Below are 14,385 nucleotides of genomic sequence, written 5' to 3' on the forward strand. Positions count from 1 at the left end.
CTGTGACACGGTGATTGCCAATTATTCCAATCCCTCGATGTCGTCCAGGGTGCCCTGGAAGTCTCGTGTACGCTGGCGGGATGGGGGCGGCCTTCCTGGGCTGTCGGTACCTTCATGTAGAGCTGCCGCTGGGCTCGCACTGCTTGCTGCTGAGAAAGTGATTGCTTTGCTGATATGACTCGCAATAACGACTGCGCGAAACGCCGCTATCTCGTTAGGGGTGCTACGGCAGACACCCTCTCGAGCACCCCGAAGACTTCTTGAGCCCTCGGCTGTGATGGGTTCCAGGCTGACAAAAGATCTGTCGTGTGTGCATTCGCCGACGATAGAAAGGCTGAGGCAAGTTTGAGTGAAAAAGGATGGACTCGTCGTGTCCGTCGTTTCCGTAGTGTAGCGGTTATCACGTCTGCTTCACACGCAGAAGGTCCCCGGTTCGATCCCGGGCGGGAACAGTATTTTCCTGCCTATGTCGTATTGTCCTCCAATGAGCCACTTCGTGTGTGGATCTGCCGCACGTCCCTTCGTTTTGCAAGTACCACATTTATTGAATTTTTTAGTTACGATGGCAACATCACTACAAGTTGTCTGTGCAGTACGGTGCACACAAGCAGTTTCCGTGGTGTAGCGGTTATCACGTCTGCCTAACACGCAGAAGGTCCCCGGTTCGATCCCGGGCGGAAACACTTTTTCATCACTTTAAGCAAGACTTACTAACATGCATCTGCTACCACCTGTACCCGAAACCTTCGTAATCGCCTTCACGCGTCGGACCAGAGTGTCAATTGCTCACGTCGAATAAGAAATTCGTTTGATATTGACGGCGAGCTTTTTGCGCTGACTCAGCCACTGACGTGCGATCAGTTTGCACAAAACGCGTTGGCTCGTCCGGGATTTGAACCCGGGACCTCCTGCACCCTAAGCAGGAATTATACCCATTTTTTTTTTTTTTTTTTGAACCTGTCTCCACTGTTAGGACACTAAGCAGTGTGGTTAGCTGCATTCAACCCCCGTGGCAATGTCTTGCAGTCCTCCAGCTTTGTTGACCACAGTTAGGTGCCTCGATAAGAGGTGGACAGGTGTCGCATCGCTCTCGCCGTCACTTGTTACCACGAATCGTACTTAACGTAGTTTTCTGCAAGCGTCAGCGTAGCGTCAGTCGAGCTAAGTCGGGCCAAGTCGCATAAGAGGAGCAACAAAATGCGCATTTCCGGTACCGGGAATCGAACCCGCGCCTCCTGGGTGAGAGCCAGGTACCCTAGCCACTTTGTTTTTTTTTATTTTTTTTTTAACGCGTCGGACCAGAGTGTCAATTGCTCACATCGAATAAGAAGTTCATTTGATATTGACGGCGAGCTTTTTGCGCTGACTCAGCCACTGACGTGCGATCAGTTTGCACAAAACGCTAGGGCTCGTCCGGGATTTGAACCCGGGACCTCCTGCACCCTAAGCAGGAATCATACCCCTAGACCAACGAGCGCTGTGACACGGTGATTGCCAATTATTCCAATCCCTCGATGTCGTCCAGGGTGCCCTGGAAGTCTCGTGTACGCTGGCGGGATGGGGGCGGCCTTCCTGGGCTGTCGGTACCTTCATGTAGAGCTGCCGCTGGGCTCGCACTGCTTGCTGCTGAGAAAGTGATTGCTTTGCTGATATGACTCGCAATAACGACTGCGCGAAACGCCGCTATCTCGTTAGGGGTGCTACGGCAGACACCCTCTCGAGCACCCCGAAGACTTCTTGAGCCCTCGGCTGTGATGGGTTCCAGGCTGACAAAAGATCTGTCGTGTGTGCATTCGCCGACGATAGAAAGGCTGAGGCAAGTTTGAGTGAAAAAGGATGGACTCGTCGTGTCCGTCGTTTCCGTAGTGTAGCGGTTATCACGTCTGCTTCACACGCAGAAGGTCCCCGGTTCGATCCCGGGCGGGAACAGTATTTTCCTGCCTATGTCGTATTGTCCTCCAATGAGCCACTTCGTGTGTGGATCTGCCGCACGTCCCTTCGTTTTGCAAGTACCACATTTATTGAATTTTTTAGTTACGATGGCAACATCACTACAAGTTGTCTGTGCAGTACGGTGCACACAAGCAGTTTCCGTGGTGTAGCGGTTATCACGTCTGCCTAACACGCAGAAGGTCCCCGGTTCGATCCCGGGCGGAAACACTTTTTCATCACTTTAAGCAAGACTTACTAACATGCATCTGCTACCACCTGTACCCGAAACCTTCGTAATCGCCTTCACGCGTCGGACCAGAGTGTCAATTGCTCACGTCGAATAAGAAATTCGTTTGATATTGACGGCGAGCTTTTTGCGCTGACTCAGCCACTGACGTGCGATCAGTTTGCACAAAACGCGTTGGCTCGTCCGGGATTTGAACCCGGGACCTCCTGCACCCTAAGCAGGAATTATACCCATTTTTTTTTTTTTTTTTTGAACCTGTCTCCACTGTTAGGACACTAAGCAGTGTGGTTAGCTGCATTCAACCCCCGTGGCAATGTCTTGCAGTCCTCCAGCTTTGTTGACCACAGTTAGGTGCCTCGATAAGAGGTGGACAGGTGTCGCATCGCTCTCGCCGTCACTTGTTACCACGAATCGTACTTAACGTAGTTTTCTGCAAGCGTCAGCGTAGCGTCAGTCGAGCTAAGTCGGGCCAAGTCGCATAAGAGGAGCAACAAAATGCGCATTTCCGGTACCGGGAATCGAACCCGCGCCTCCTGGGTGAGAGCCAGGTACCCTAGCCACTTTGTTTTTTTTTATTTTTTTTTTAACGCGTCGGACCAGAGTGTCAATTGCTCACATCGAATAAGAAGTTCATTTGATATTGACGGCGAGCTTTTTGCGCTGACTCAGCCACTGACGTGCGATCAGTTTGCACAAAACGCTAGGGCTCGTCCGGGATTTGAACCCGGGACCTCCTGCACCCTAAGCAGGAATCATACCCCTAGACCAACGAGCGCTGTGACACGGTGATTGCCAATTATTCCAATCCCTCGATGTCGTCCAGGGTGCCCTGGAAGTCTCGTGTACGCTGGCGGGATGGGGGCGGCCTTCCTGGGCTGTCGGTACCTTCATGTAGAGCTGCCGCTGGGCTCGCACTGCTTGCTGCTGAGAAAGTGATTGCTTTGCTGATATGACTCGCAATAACGACTGCGCGAAACGCCGCTATCTCGTTAGGGGTGCTACGGCAGACACCCTCTCGAGCACCCCGAAGACTTCTTGAGCCCTCGGCTGTGATGGGTTCCAGGCTGACAAAAGATCTGTCGTGTGTGCATTCGCCGACGATAGAAAGGCTGAGGCAAGTTTGAGTGAAAAAGGATGGACTCGTCGTGTCCGTCGTTTCCGTAGTGTAGCGGTTATCACGTCTGCTTCACACGCAGAAGGTCCCCGGTTCGATCCCGGGCGGGAACAGTATTTTCCTGCCTATGTCGTATTGTCCTCCAATGAGCCACTTCGTGTGTGGATCTGCCGCACGTCCCTTCGTTTTGCAAGTACCACATTTATTGAATTTTTTAGTTACGATGGCAACATCACTACAAGTTGTCTGTGCAGTACGGTGCACACAAGCAGTTTCCGTGGTGTAGCGGTTATCACGTCTGCCTAACACGCAGAAGGTCCCCGGTTCGATCCCGGGCGGAAACACTTTTTCATCACTTTAAGCAAGACTTACTAACATGCATCTGCTACCACCTGTACCCGAAACCTTCGTAATCGCCTTCACGCGTCGGACCAGAGTGTCAATTGCTCACGTCGAATAAGAAATTCGTTTGATATTGACGGCGAGCTTTTTGCGCTGACTCAGCCCACTGACGTGCGATCAGTTTGCACAAAACGCGTTGGCTCGTCCGGGATTTGAACCCGGGACCTCCTGCACCCTAAGCAGGAATTATACCCATTTTTTTTTTTTTTTTTTTGAACCTGTCTCCACTGTTAGGACACTAAGCAGTGTGGTTAGCTGCATTCAACCCCCGTGGCAATGTCTTGCAGTCCTCCAGCTTTGTTGACCACAGTTAGGTGCCTCGATAAGAGGTGGACAGGTGTCGCATCGCTCTCGCCGTCACTTGTTACCACGAATCGTACTTAACGTAGTTTTCTGCAAGCGTCAGCGTAGCGTCAGTCGAGCTAAGTCGGGCCAAGTCGCATAAGAGGAGCAACAAAATGCGCATTTCCGGTACCGGGAATCGAACCCGCGCCTCCTGGGTGAGAGCCAGGTACCCTAGCCACTTTGTTTTTTTTTATTTTTTTTTTTAACGCGTCGGACCAGAGTGTCAATTGCTCACATCGAATAAGAAGTTCATTTGATATTGACGGCGAGCTTTTTGCGCTGACTCAGCCACTGACGTGCGATCAGTTTGCACAAAACGCTAGGGCTCGTCCGGGATTTGAACCCGGGACCTCCTGCACCCTAAGCAGGAATCATACCCCTAGACCAACGAGCGCTGTGACACGGTGATTGCCAATTATTCCAATCCCTCGATGTCGTCCAGGGTGCCCTGGAAGTCTCGTGTACGCTGGCGGGATGGGGGCGGCCTTCCTGGGCTTGTCGGTACCTTCATGTAGAGCTGCCGCTGGGCTCGCACTGCTTGCTGCTGAGAAAGTGATTGCTTTGCTGATATGACTCGCAATAACGACTGCGCGAAACGCCGCTATCTCGTTAGGGGTGCTACGGCAGACACCCTCTCGAGCACCCCGAAGACTTCTTGAGCCCTCGGCTGTGATGGGTTCCAGGCTGACAAAAGATCTGTCGTGTGTGCATTCGCCGACGATAGAAAGGCTGAGGCAAGTTTGAGTGAAAAAGGATGGACTCGTCGTGTCCGTCGTTTCCGTAGTGTAGCGGTTATCACGTCTGCTTCACACGCAGAAGGTCCCCGGTTCGATCCCGGGCGGGAACAGTATTTTCCTGCCTATGTCGTATTGTCCTCCAATGAGCCACTTCGTGTGTGGATCTGCCGCACGTCCCTTCGTTTTGCAAGTACCACATTTATTGAATTTTTTAGTTACGATGGCAACATCACTACAAGTTGTCTGTGCAGTACGGTGCACACAAGCAGTTTCCGTGGTGTAGCGGTTATCACGTCTGCCTAACACGCAGAAGGTCCCCGGTTCGATCCCGGGCGGAAACACTTTTTCATCACTTTAAGCAAGACTTACTAACATGCATCTGCTACCACCTGTACCCGAAACCTTCGTAATCGCCTTCACGCGTCGGACCAGAGTGTCAATTGCTCACGTCGAATAAGAAATTCGTTTGATATTGACGGCGAGCTTTTTGCGCTGACTCAGCCACTGACGTGCGATCAGTTTGCACAAAACGCGTTGGCTCGTCCGGGATTTGAACCCGGGACCTCCTGCACCCTAAGCAGGAATTATACCCATTTTTTTTTTTTTTTTTTGAACCTGTCTCCACTGTTAGGACACTAAGCAGTGTGGTTAGCTGCATTCAACCCCCGTGGCAATGTCTTGCAGTCCTCCAGCTTTGTTGACCACAGTTAGGTGCCTCGATAAGAGGTGGACAGGTGTCGCATCGCTCTCGCCGTCACTTGTTACCACGAATCGTACTTAACGTAGTTTTCTGCAAGCGTCAGCGTAGCGTCAGTCGAGCTAAGTCGGGCCAAGTCGCATAAGAGGAGCAACAAAATGCGCATTTCCGGTACCGGGGAATCGAACCCGCGCCTCCTGGGTGAGAGCCAGGTACCCTAGCCACTTTGTTTTTTTTTATTTTTTTTTTTAACGCGTCGGACCAGAGTGTCAATTGCTCACATCGAATAAGAAGTTCATTTGATATTGACGGCGAGCTTTTTGCGCTGACTCAGCCACTGACGTGCGATCAGTTTGCACAAAACGCTAGGGCTCGTCCGGGATTTGAACCCGGGACCTCCTGCACCCTAAGCAGGAATCATACCCCTAGACCAACGAGCGCTGTGACACGGTGATTGCCAATTATTCCAATCCCTCGATGTCGTCCAGGGTGCCCCTGGAAGTCTCGTGTACGCTGGCGGGATGGGGGCGGCCTTCCTGGGCTGTCGGTACCTTCATGTAGAGCTGCCGCTGGGCTCGCACTGCTTGCTGCTGAGAAAGTGATTGCTTTGCTGATATGACTCGCAATATAACGACTGCGCGAAACGCCGCTATCTCGTTAGGGGTGCTACGGCAGACACCCTCTCGAGCACCCCGAAGACTTCTTGAGCCCTCGGCTGTGATGGGTTCCAGGCTGACAAAAGATCTGTCGTGTGTGCATTCGCCGACGATAGAAAGGCTGAGGCAAGTTTGAGTGAAAAAGGATGGACTCGTCGTGTCCGTCGTTTCCGTAGTGTAGCGGTTATCACGTCTGCTTCACACGCAGAAGGTCCCCGGTTCGATCCCGGGCGGGAACAGTATTTTCCTGCCTATGTCGTATTGTCCTCCAATGAGCCACTTCGTGTGTGGATCTGCCGCACGTCCCTTCGTTTTGCAAGTACCACATTTATTGAATTTTTTAGTTACGATGGCAACATCACTACAAGTTGTCTGTGCAGTACGGTGCACACAAGCAGTTTCCGTGGTGTAGCGGTTATCACGTCTGCCTAACACGCAGAAGGTCCCCGGTTCGATCCCGGGCGGAAACACTTTTTCATCACTTTAAGCAAGACTTACTAACATGCATCTGCTACCACCTGTACCCGAAACCTTCGTAATCGCCTTCACGCGTCGGACCAGAGTGTCAATTGCTCACGTCGAATAAGAAATTCGTTTGATATTGACGGCGAGCTTTTTGCGCTGACTCAGCCACTGACGTGCGATCAGTTTGCACAAAACGCGTTGGCTCGTCCGGGATTTGAACCCGGGACCTCCTGCACCCTAAGCAGGAATTATACCCATTTTTTTTTTTTTTTTTTTTGAACCTGTCTCCACTGTTAGGACACTAAGCAGTGTGGTTAGCTGCATTCAACCCCCGTGGCAATGTCTTGCAGTCCTCCAGCTTTGTTGACCACAGTTAGGTGCCTCGATAAGAGGTGGACAGGTGTCGCATCGCTCTCGCCGTCACTTGTTACCACGAATCGTACTTAACGTAGTTTTCTGCAAGCGTCAGCGTAGCGTCAGTCGAGCTAAGTCGGGCCAAGTCGCATAAGAGGAGCAACAAAATGCGCATTTCCGGTACCGGGAATCGAACCCGCGCCTCCTGGGTGAGAGCCAGGTACCCTAGCCACTTTTTTTTTTTTATTTTTTTTTTTAACGCGTCGGACCAGAGTGTCAATTGCTCACATCGAATAAGAAGTTCATTTGATATTGACGGCGAGCTTTTTGCGCTGACTCAGCCACTGACGTGCGATCAGTTTGCACAAAACGCTAGGGCTCGTCCGGGATTTGAACCCGGGACCTCCTGCACCCTAAGCAGGAATCATACCCCTAGACCAACGAGCGCTGTGACACGGTGATTGCCAATTATTCCAATCCCTCGATGTCGTCCAGGGTGCCCTGGAAGTCTCGTGTACGCTGGCGGGATGGGGGCGGCCTTCCTGGGCTGTCGGTACCTTCATGTAGAGCTGCCGCTGGGCTCGCACTGCTTGCTGCTGAGAAAGTGATTGCTTTGCTGATATGACTCGCAATAACGACTGCGCGAAACGCCGCTATCTCGTTAGGGGTGCTACGGCAGACACCCTCTCGAGCACCCCGAAGACTTCTTGAGCCCTCGGCTGTGATGGGTTCCAGGCTGACAAAAGATCTGTCGTGTGTGCATTCGCCGACGATAGAAAGGCTGAGGCAAGTTTGAGTGAAAAAGGATGGACTCGTCGTGTCCGTCGTTTCCGTAGTGTAGCGGTTATCACGTCTGCTTCACACGCAGAAGGTCCCCGGTTCGATCCCGGGCGGGAACAGTATTTTCCTGCCTATGTCGTATTGTCCTCCAATGAGCCACTTCGTGTGTGGATCTGCCGCACGTCCCTTCGTTTTGCAAGTACCACATTTATTGAATTTTTTAGTTACGATGGCAACATCACTACAAGTTGTCTGTGCAGTACGGTGCACACAAGCAGTTTCCGTGGTGTAGCGGTTATCACGTCTGCCTAACACGCAGAAGGTCCCCGGTTCGATCCCGGGCGGAAACACTTTTTCATCACTTTAAGCAAGACTTACTAACATGCATCTGCTACCACCTGTACCCGAAACCTTCGTAATCGCCTTCACGCGTCGGACCAGAGTGTCAATTGCTCACGTCGAATAAGAAATTCGTTTGATATTGACGGCGAGCTTTTTGCGCTGACTCAGCCACTGACGTGCGATCAGTTTGCACAAAACGCGTTGGCTCGTCCGGGATTTGAACCCGGGACCTCCTGCACCCTAAGCAGGAATTATACCCATTTTTTTTTTTTTTTTTTTTGAACCTGTCTCCACTGTTAGGACACTAAGCAGTGTGGTTAGCTGCATTCAACCCCCGTGGCAATGTCTTGCAGTCCTCCAGCTTTGTTGACCACAGTTAGGTGCCTCGATAAGAGGTGGACAGGTGTCGCATCGCTCTCGCCGTCACTTGTTACCACGAATCGTACTTAACGTAGTTTTCTGCAAGCGTCAGCGTAGCGTCAGTCGAGCTAAGTCGGGCCAAGTCGCATAAGAGGAGCAACAAAATGCGCATTTCCGGTACCGGGAATCGAACCCGCGCCTCCTGGGTGAGAGCCAGGTACCCTAGCCACTTTTTTTTTTTTTATTTTTTTTTTTAACGCGTCGGACCAGAGTGTCAATTGCTCACATCGAATAAGAAGTTCATTTGATATTGACGGCGAGCTTTTTGCGCTGACTCAGCCACTGACGTGCGATCAGTTTGCACAAAACGCTAGGGCTCGTCCGGGATTTGAACCCGGGACCTCCTGCACCCTAAGCAGGAATCATACCCCTAGACCAACGAGCGCTGTGACACGGTGATTGCCAATTATTCCAATCCCTCGATGTCGTCCAGGGTGCCCTGGAAGTCTCGTGTACGCTGGCGGGATGGGGGCGGCCTTCCTGGGCTGTCGGTACCTTCATGTAGAGCTGCCGCTGGGCTCGCACTGCTTGCTGCTGAGAAAGTGATTGCTTTGCTGATATGACTCGCAATAACGACTGCGCGAAACGCCGCTATCTCGTTAGGGGTGCTACGGCAGACACCCTCTCGAGCACCCCGAAGACTTCTTGAGCCCTCGGCTGTGATGGGTTCCAGGCTGACAAAAGATCTGTCGTGTGTGCATTCGCCGACGATAGAAAGGCTGAGGCAAGTTTGAGTGAAAAAGGATGGACTCGTCGTGTCCGTCGTTTCCGTAGTGTAGCGGTTATCACGTCTGCTTCACACGCAGAAGGTCCCCGGTTCGATCCCGGGCGGGAACAGTATTTTCCTGCCTATGTCGTATTGTCCTCCAATGAGCCACTTCGTGTGTGGATCTGCCGCACGTCCCTTCGTTTTGCAAGTACCACATTTATTGAATTTTTTAGTTACGATGGCAACATCACTACAAGTTGTCTGTGCAGTACGGTGCACACAAGCAGTTTCCGTGGTGTAGCGGTTATCACGTCTGCCTAACACGCAGAAGGTCCCCGGTTCGATCCCGGGCGGAAACACTTTTTCATCACTTTAAGCAAGACTTACTAACATGCATCTGCTACCACCTGTACCCGAAACCTTCGTAATCGCCTTCACGCGTCGGACCAGAGTGTCAATTGCTCACGTCGAATAAGAAATTCGTTTGATATTGACGGCGAGCTTTTTGCGCTGACTCAGCCACTGACGTGCGATCAGTTTGCACAAAACGCGTTGGCTCGTCCGGGATTTGAACCCGGGACCTCCTGCACCCTAAGCAGGAATTATACCCATTTTTTTTTTTTTTTTATATTGAACCTGTCTCCACTGTTAGGACACTAAGCAGTGTGGTTAGCTGCATTCAACCCCCGTGGCAATGTCTTGCAGTCCTCCAGCTTTGTTGACCACAGTTAGGTGCCTCGATAAGAGGTGGACAGGTGTCGCATCGCTCTCGCCGTCACTTGTTACCACGAATCGTACTTAACGTAGTTTTCTGCAAGCGTCAGCGTAGCGTCAGTCGAGCTAAGTCGGGCCAAGTCGCATAAGAGGAGCAACAAAATGCGCATTTCCGGTACCGGGAATCGAACCCGCGCCTCCTGGGTGAGAGCCAGGTACCCTAGCCACTTTTTTTTTTTTATTTTTTTTTTTAACGCGTCGGACCAGAGTGTCAATTGCTCACATCGAATAAGAAGTTCATTTGATATTGACGGCGAGCTTTTTGCGCTGACTCAGCCACTGACGTGCGATCAGTTTGCACAAAACGCTAGGGCTCGTCCGGGATTTGAACCCGGGACCTCCTGCACCCTAAGCAGGAATCATACCCCTAGACCAACGAGCGCTGTGACACGGTGATTGCCAATTATTCCAATCCCTCGATGTCGTCCAGGGTGCCCTGGAAGTCTCGTGTACGCTGGCGGGATGGGGGCGGCCTTCCTGGGCTGTCGGTACCTTCATGTAGAGCTGCCGCTGGGCTCGCACTGCTTGCTGCTGAGAAAGTGATTGCTTTGCTGATATGACTCGCAATAACGACTGCGCGAAACGCCGCTATCTCGTTAGGGGTGCTACGGCAGACACCCTCTCGAGCACCCCGAAGACTTCTTGAGCCCTCGGCTGTGATGGGTTCCAGGCTGACAAAAGATCTGTCGTGTGTGCATTCGCCGACGATAGAAAGGCTGAGGCAAGTTTGAGTGAAAAAGGATGGACTCGTCGTGTCCGTCGTTTCCGTAGTGTAGCGGTTATCACGTCTGCTTCACACGCAGAAGGTCCCCGGTTCGATCCCGGGCGGGAACAGTATTTTCCTGCCTATGTCGTATTGTCCTCCAATGAGCCACTTCGTGTGTGGATCTGCCGCACGTCCCTTCGTTTTGCAAGTACCACATTTATTGAATTTTTTAGTTACGATGGCAACATCACTACAAGTTGTCTGTGCAGTACGGTGCACACAAGCAGTTTCCGTGGTGTAGCGGTTATCACGTCTGCCTAACACGCAGAAGGTCCCCGGTTCGATCCCGGGCGGAAACACTTTTTCATCACTTTAAGCAAGACTTACTAACATGCATCTGCTACCACCTGTACCCGAAACCTTCGTAATCGCCTTCACGCGTCGGACCAGAGTGTCAATTGCTCACGTCGAATAAGAAATTCGTTTGATATTGACGGCGAGCTTTTTGCGCTGACTCAGCCACTGACGTGCGATCAGTTTGCACAAAACGCGTTGGCTCGTCCGGGATTTGAACCCGGGACCTCCTGCACCCTAAGCAGGAATTATACCCATTTTTTTTTTTTTTTTTTTTGAACCTGTCTCCACTGTTAGGACACTAAGCAGTGTGGTTAGCTGCATTCAACCCCCGTGGCAATGTCTTGCAGTCCTCCAGCTTTGTTGACCACAGTTAGGTGCCTCGATAAGAGGTGGACAGGTGTCGCATCGCTCTCGCCGTCACTTGTTACCACGAATCGTACTTAACGTAGTTTTCTGCAAGCGTCAGCGTAGCGTCAGTCGAGCTAAGTCGGGCCAAGTCGCATAAGAGGAGCAACAAAATGCGCATTTCCGGTACCGGGAATCGAACCCGCGCCTCCTGGGTGAGAGCCAGGTACCCTAGCCACTTTGTTTTTTTTTATTTTTTTTTTTAACGCGTCGGACCAGAGTGTCAATTGCTCACATCGAATAAGAAGTTCATTTGATATTGACGGCGAGCTTTTTGCGCTGACTCAGCCACTGACGTGCGATCAGTTTGCACAAAACGCTAGGGCTCGTCCGGGATTTGAACCCGGGACCTCCTGCACCCTAAGCAGGAATCATACCCCTAGACCAACGAGCGCTGTGACACGGTGATTGCCAATTATTCCAATCCCTCGATGTCGTCCAGGGTGCCCTGGAAGTCTCGTGTACGCTGGCGGGATGGGGGCGGCCTTCCTGGGCTGTCGGTACCTTCATGTAGAGCTGCCGCTGGGCTCGCACTGCTTGCTGCTGAGAAAGTGATTGCTTTGCTGATATGACTCGCAATAACGACTGCGCGAAACGCCGCTATCTCGTTAGGGGTGCTACGGCAGACACCCTCTCGAGCACCCCGAAGACTTCTTGAGCCCTCGGCTGTGATGGGTTCCAGGCTGACAAAAGATCTGTCGTGTGTGCATTCGCCGACGATAGAAAGGCTGAGGCAAGTTTGAGTGAAAAAGGATGGACTCGTCGTGTCCGTCGTTTCCGTAGTGTAGCGGTTATCACGTCTGCTTCACACGCAGAAGGTCCCCGGTTCGATCCCGGGCGGGAACAGTATTTTCCTGCCTATGTCGTATTGTCCTCCAATGAGCCACTTCGTGTGTGGATCTGCCGCACGTCCCTTCGTTTTGCAAGTACCACATTTATTGAATTTTTTAGTTACGATGGCAACATCACTACAAGTTGTCTGTGCAGTACGGTGCACACAAGCAGTTTCCGTGGTGTAGCGGTTATCACGTCTGCCTAACACGCAGAAGGTCCCCGGTTCGATCCCGGGCGGAAACACTTTTTCATCACTTTAAGCAAGACTTACTAACATGCATCTGCTACCACCTGTACCCGAAACCTTCGTAATCGCCTTCACGCGTCGGACCAGAGTGTCAATTGCTCACGTCGAATAAGAAATTCGTTTGATATTGACGGCGAGCTTTTTCGCTGACTCAGCCACTGACGTGCGATCAGTTTGCACAAAACGCGTTGGCTCGTCCGGGATTTGAACCCGGGACCTCCTGCACCCTAAGCAGGAATTATACCCATTTTTTTTTTTTTTTTTTTGAACCTGTCTCCACTGTTAGGACACTAAGCAGTGTGGTTAGCTGCATTCAACCCCCGTGGCAATGTCTTGCAGTCCTCCAGCTTTGTTGACCACAGTTAGGTGCCTCGATAAGAGGTGGACAGGTGTCGCATCGCTCTCGCCGTCACTTGTTACCACGAATCGTACTTAACGTAGTTTTCTGCAAGCGTCAGCGTAGCGTCAGTCGAGCTAAGTCGGGCCAAGTCGCATAAGAGGAGCAACAAAATGCGCATTTCCGGTACCGGGAATCGAACCCGCGCCTCCTGGGTGAGAGCCAGGTACCCTAGCCACTTTGTTTTTTTTTATTTTTTTTTTTAACGCGTCGGACCAGAGTGTCAATTGCTCACATCGAATAAGAAGTTCATTTGATATTGACGGCGAGCTTTTTGCGCTGACTCAGCCACTGACGTGCGATCAGTTTGCACAAAACGCTAGGGCTCGTCCGGGATTTGAACCCGGGACCTCCTGCACCCTAAGCAGGAATCATACCCCTAGACCAACGAGCGCTGTGACACGGTGATTGCCAATTATTCCAATCCCTCGATGTCGTCCAGGGTGCCCTGGAAGTCTCGTGTACGCTGGCGGGATGGGGGCGGCCTTCCTGGGCTGTCGGTACCTTCATGTAGAGCTGCCGCTGGGCTCGCACTGCTTGCTGCTGAGAAAGTGATTGCTTTGCTGATATGACTCGCAATAACGACTGCGCGAAACGCCGCTATCTCGTTAGGGGTGCTACGGCAGACACCCTCTCGAGCACCCCGAAGACTTCTTGAGCCCTCGGCTGTGATGGGTTCCAGGCTGACAAAAGATCTGTCGTGTGTGCATTCGCCGACGATAGAAAGGCTGAGGCAAGTTTGAGTGAAAAAGGATGGACTCGTCGTGTCCGTCGTTTCCGTAGTGTAGCGGTTATCACGTCTGCTTCACACGCAGAAGGTCCCCGGTTCGATCCCGGGCGGGAACAGTATTTTCCTGCCTATGTCGTATTGTCCTCCAATGAGCCACTTCGTGTGTGGATCTGCCGCACGTCCCTTCGTTTTGCAAGTACCACATTTATTGAATTTTTTAGTTACGATGGCAACATCACTACAAGTTGTCTGTGCAGTACGGTGCACACAAGCAGTTTCCGTGGTGTAGCGGTTATCACGTCTGCCTAACACGCAGAAGGTCCCCGGTTCGATCCCGGGCGGAAACACTTTTTCATCACTTTAAGCAAGACTTACTAACATGCATCTGCTACCACCTGTACCCGAAACCTTCGTAATCGCCTTCACGCGTCGGACCAGAGTGTCAATTGCTCACGTCGAATAAGAAATTCGTTTGATATTGACGGCGAGCTTTTTGCGCTGACTCAGCCACTGACGTGCGATCAGTTTGCACAAAACGCGTTGGCTCGTCCGGGATTTGAACCCGGGACCTCCTGCACCCTAAGCAGGAATTATACCCATTTTTTTTTTTTTTTTTTTTGAACCTGTCTCCACTGTTAGGACACTAAGCAGTGTGGTTAGCTGCATTCAACCCCCGTGGCAATGTCTTGCAGTCCTCCAGCTTTGTTGACCACAGTTAGGTGCCTCGATAAGAGG

The 14,385-nt window shown here is 51.7% G+C and overlaps 29 non-coding genes across 29 annotated transcripts; 20 read left to right on the forward strand and 9 right to left on the reverse strand.

The window, feature by feature from the left end:
- Positions 1–379: 379 nt before the first annotated feature.
- On the forward strand, positions 380–452 carry Trnav-cac. The gene has a single exon. It is a non-coding gene; the product is annotated as a tRNA-Val (tRNA).
- A 158-nt stretch (positions 453–610) lies between these two features.
- Positions 611–683, forward strand: Trnav-aac. The gene has a single exon. It is a non-coding gene; the product is annotated as a tRNA-Val (tRNA).
- Positions 684–1,403: 720 nt separating this feature from the next.
- Trnap-agg lies at positions 1,404–1,477 on the reverse strand. Its single transcript has one exon. It is a non-coding gene; the product is annotated as a tRNA-Pro (tRNA).
- A 379-nt stretch (positions 1,478–1,856) lies between these two features.
- On the forward strand, positions 1,857–1,929 carry Trnav-cac. The gene has a single exon. It is a non-coding gene; the product is annotated as a tRNA-Val (tRNA).
- A 158-nt stretch (positions 1,930–2,087) lies between these two features.
- Positions 2,088–2,160, forward strand: Trnav-aac. Its single transcript has one exon. It is a non-coding gene; the product is annotated as a tRNA-Val (tRNA).
- A 720-nt stretch (positions 2,161–2,880) lies between these two features.
- Positions 2,881–2,954, reverse strand: Trnap-agg. The gene has a single exon. It is a non-coding gene; the product is annotated as a tRNA-Pro (tRNA).
- Positions 2,955–3,333: 379 nt separating this feature from the next.
- Trnav-cac lies at positions 3,334–3,406 on the forward strand. The gene has a single exon. It is a non-coding gene; the product is annotated as a tRNA-Val (tRNA).
- Positions 3,407–3,564: 158 nt separating this feature from the next.
- Positions 3,565–3,637, forward strand: Trnav-aac. Its single transcript has one exon. It is a non-coding gene; the product is annotated as a tRNA-Val (tRNA).
- Positions 3,638–4,360: 723 nt separating this feature from the next.
- Positions 4,361–4,434, reverse strand: Trnap-agg. The gene has a single exon. It is a non-coding gene; the product is annotated as a tRNA-Pro (tRNA).
- Positions 4,435–4,814: 380 nt separating this feature from the next.
- Trnav-cac lies at positions 4,815–4,887 on the forward strand. The gene has a single exon. It is a non-coding gene; the product is annotated as a tRNA-Val (tRNA).
- Positions 4,888–5,045: 158 nt separating this feature from the next.
- Trnav-aac lies at positions 5,046–5,118 on the forward strand. Its single transcript has one exon. It is a non-coding gene; the product is annotated as a tRNA-Val (tRNA).
- Positions 5,119–5,840: 722 nt separating this feature from the next.
- Trnap-agg lies at positions 5,841–5,914 on the reverse strand. Its single transcript has one exon. It is a non-coding gene; the product is annotated as a tRNA-Pro (tRNA).
- A 382-nt stretch (positions 5,915–6,296) lies between these two features.
- On the forward strand, positions 6,297–6,369 carry Trnav-cac. Its single transcript has one exon. It is a non-coding gene; the product is annotated as a tRNA-Val (tRNA).
- A 158-nt stretch (positions 6,370–6,527) lies between these two features.
- On the forward strand, positions 6,528–6,600 carry Trnav-aac. Its single transcript has one exon. It is a non-coding gene; the product is annotated as a tRNA-Val (tRNA).
- A 722-nt stretch (positions 6,601–7,322) lies between these two features.
- Positions 7,323–7,396, reverse strand: Trnap-agg. Its single transcript has one exon. It is a non-coding gene; the product is annotated as a tRNA-Pro (tRNA).
- Positions 7,397–7,775: 379 nt separating this feature from the next.
- Trnav-cac lies at positions 7,776–7,848 on the forward strand. The gene has a single exon. It is a non-coding gene; the product is annotated as a tRNA-Val (tRNA).
- Positions 7,849–8,006: 158 nt separating this feature from the next.
- On the forward strand, positions 8,007–8,079 carry Trnav-aac. The gene has a single exon. It is a non-coding gene; the product is annotated as a tRNA-Val (tRNA).
- Positions 8,080–8,802: 723 nt separating this feature from the next.
- On the reverse strand, positions 8,803–8,876 carry Trnap-agg. Its single transcript has one exon. It is a non-coding gene; the product is annotated as a tRNA-Pro (tRNA).
- Positions 8,877–9,255: 379 nt separating this feature from the next.
- On the forward strand, positions 9,256–9,328 carry Trnav-cac. The gene has a single exon. It is a non-coding gene; the product is annotated as a tRNA-Val (tRNA).
- Positions 9,329–9,486: 158 nt separating this feature from the next.
- On the forward strand, positions 9,487–9,559 carry Trnav-aac. The gene has a single exon. It is a non-coding gene; the product is annotated as a tRNA-Val (tRNA).
- A 723-nt stretch (positions 9,560–10,282) lies between these two features.
- Trnap-agg lies at positions 10,283–10,356 on the reverse strand. Its single transcript has one exon. It is a non-coding gene; the product is annotated as a tRNA-Pro (tRNA).
- A 379-nt stretch (positions 10,357–10,735) lies between these two features.
- On the forward strand, positions 10,736–10,808 carry Trnav-cac. Its single transcript has one exon. It is a non-coding gene; the product is annotated as a tRNA-Val (tRNA).
- Positions 10,809–10,966: 158 nt separating this feature from the next.
- Positions 10,967–11,039, forward strand: Trnav-aac. Its single transcript has one exon. It is a non-coding gene; the product is annotated as a tRNA-Val (tRNA).
- A 723-nt stretch (positions 11,040–11,762) lies between these two features.
- Positions 11,763–11,836, reverse strand: Trnap-agg. The gene has a single exon. It is a non-coding gene; the product is annotated as a tRNA-Pro (tRNA).
- Positions 11,837–12,215: 379 nt separating this feature from the next.
- On the forward strand, positions 12,216–12,288 carry Trnav-cac. The gene has a single exon. It is a non-coding gene; the product is annotated as a tRNA-Val (tRNA).
- A 158-nt stretch (positions 12,289–12,446) lies between these two features.
- Positions 12,447–12,519, forward strand: Trnav-aac. The gene has a single exon. It is a non-coding gene; the product is annotated as a tRNA-Val (tRNA).
- Positions 12,520–13,240: 721 nt separating this feature from the next.
- Positions 13,241–13,314, reverse strand: Trnap-agg. The gene has a single exon. It is a non-coding gene; the product is annotated as a tRNA-Pro (tRNA).
- Positions 13,315–13,693: 379 nt separating this feature from the next.
- On the forward strand, positions 13,694–13,766 carry Trnav-cac. The gene has a single exon. It is a non-coding gene; the product is annotated as a tRNA-Val (tRNA).
- A 158-nt stretch (positions 13,767–13,924) lies between these two features.
- On the forward strand, positions 13,925–13,997 carry Trnav-aac. Its single transcript has one exon. It is a non-coding gene; the product is annotated as a tRNA-Val (tRNA).
- The last annotated feature ends 388 nt before the right edge of the window (positions 13,998–14,385 follow it).

This window comes from Schistocerca piceifrons, unplaced genomic scaffold, assembly GCF_021461385.2.
Source record: "Schistocerca piceifrons isolate TAMUIC-IGC-003096 unplaced genomic scaffold, iqSchPice1.1 HiC_scaffold_585, whole genome shotgun sequence".
NCBI classification, from domain to species: domain Eukaryota; kingdom Metazoa; phylum Arthropoda; class Insecta; order Orthoptera; family Acrididae; genus Schistocerca; species Schistocerca piceifrons.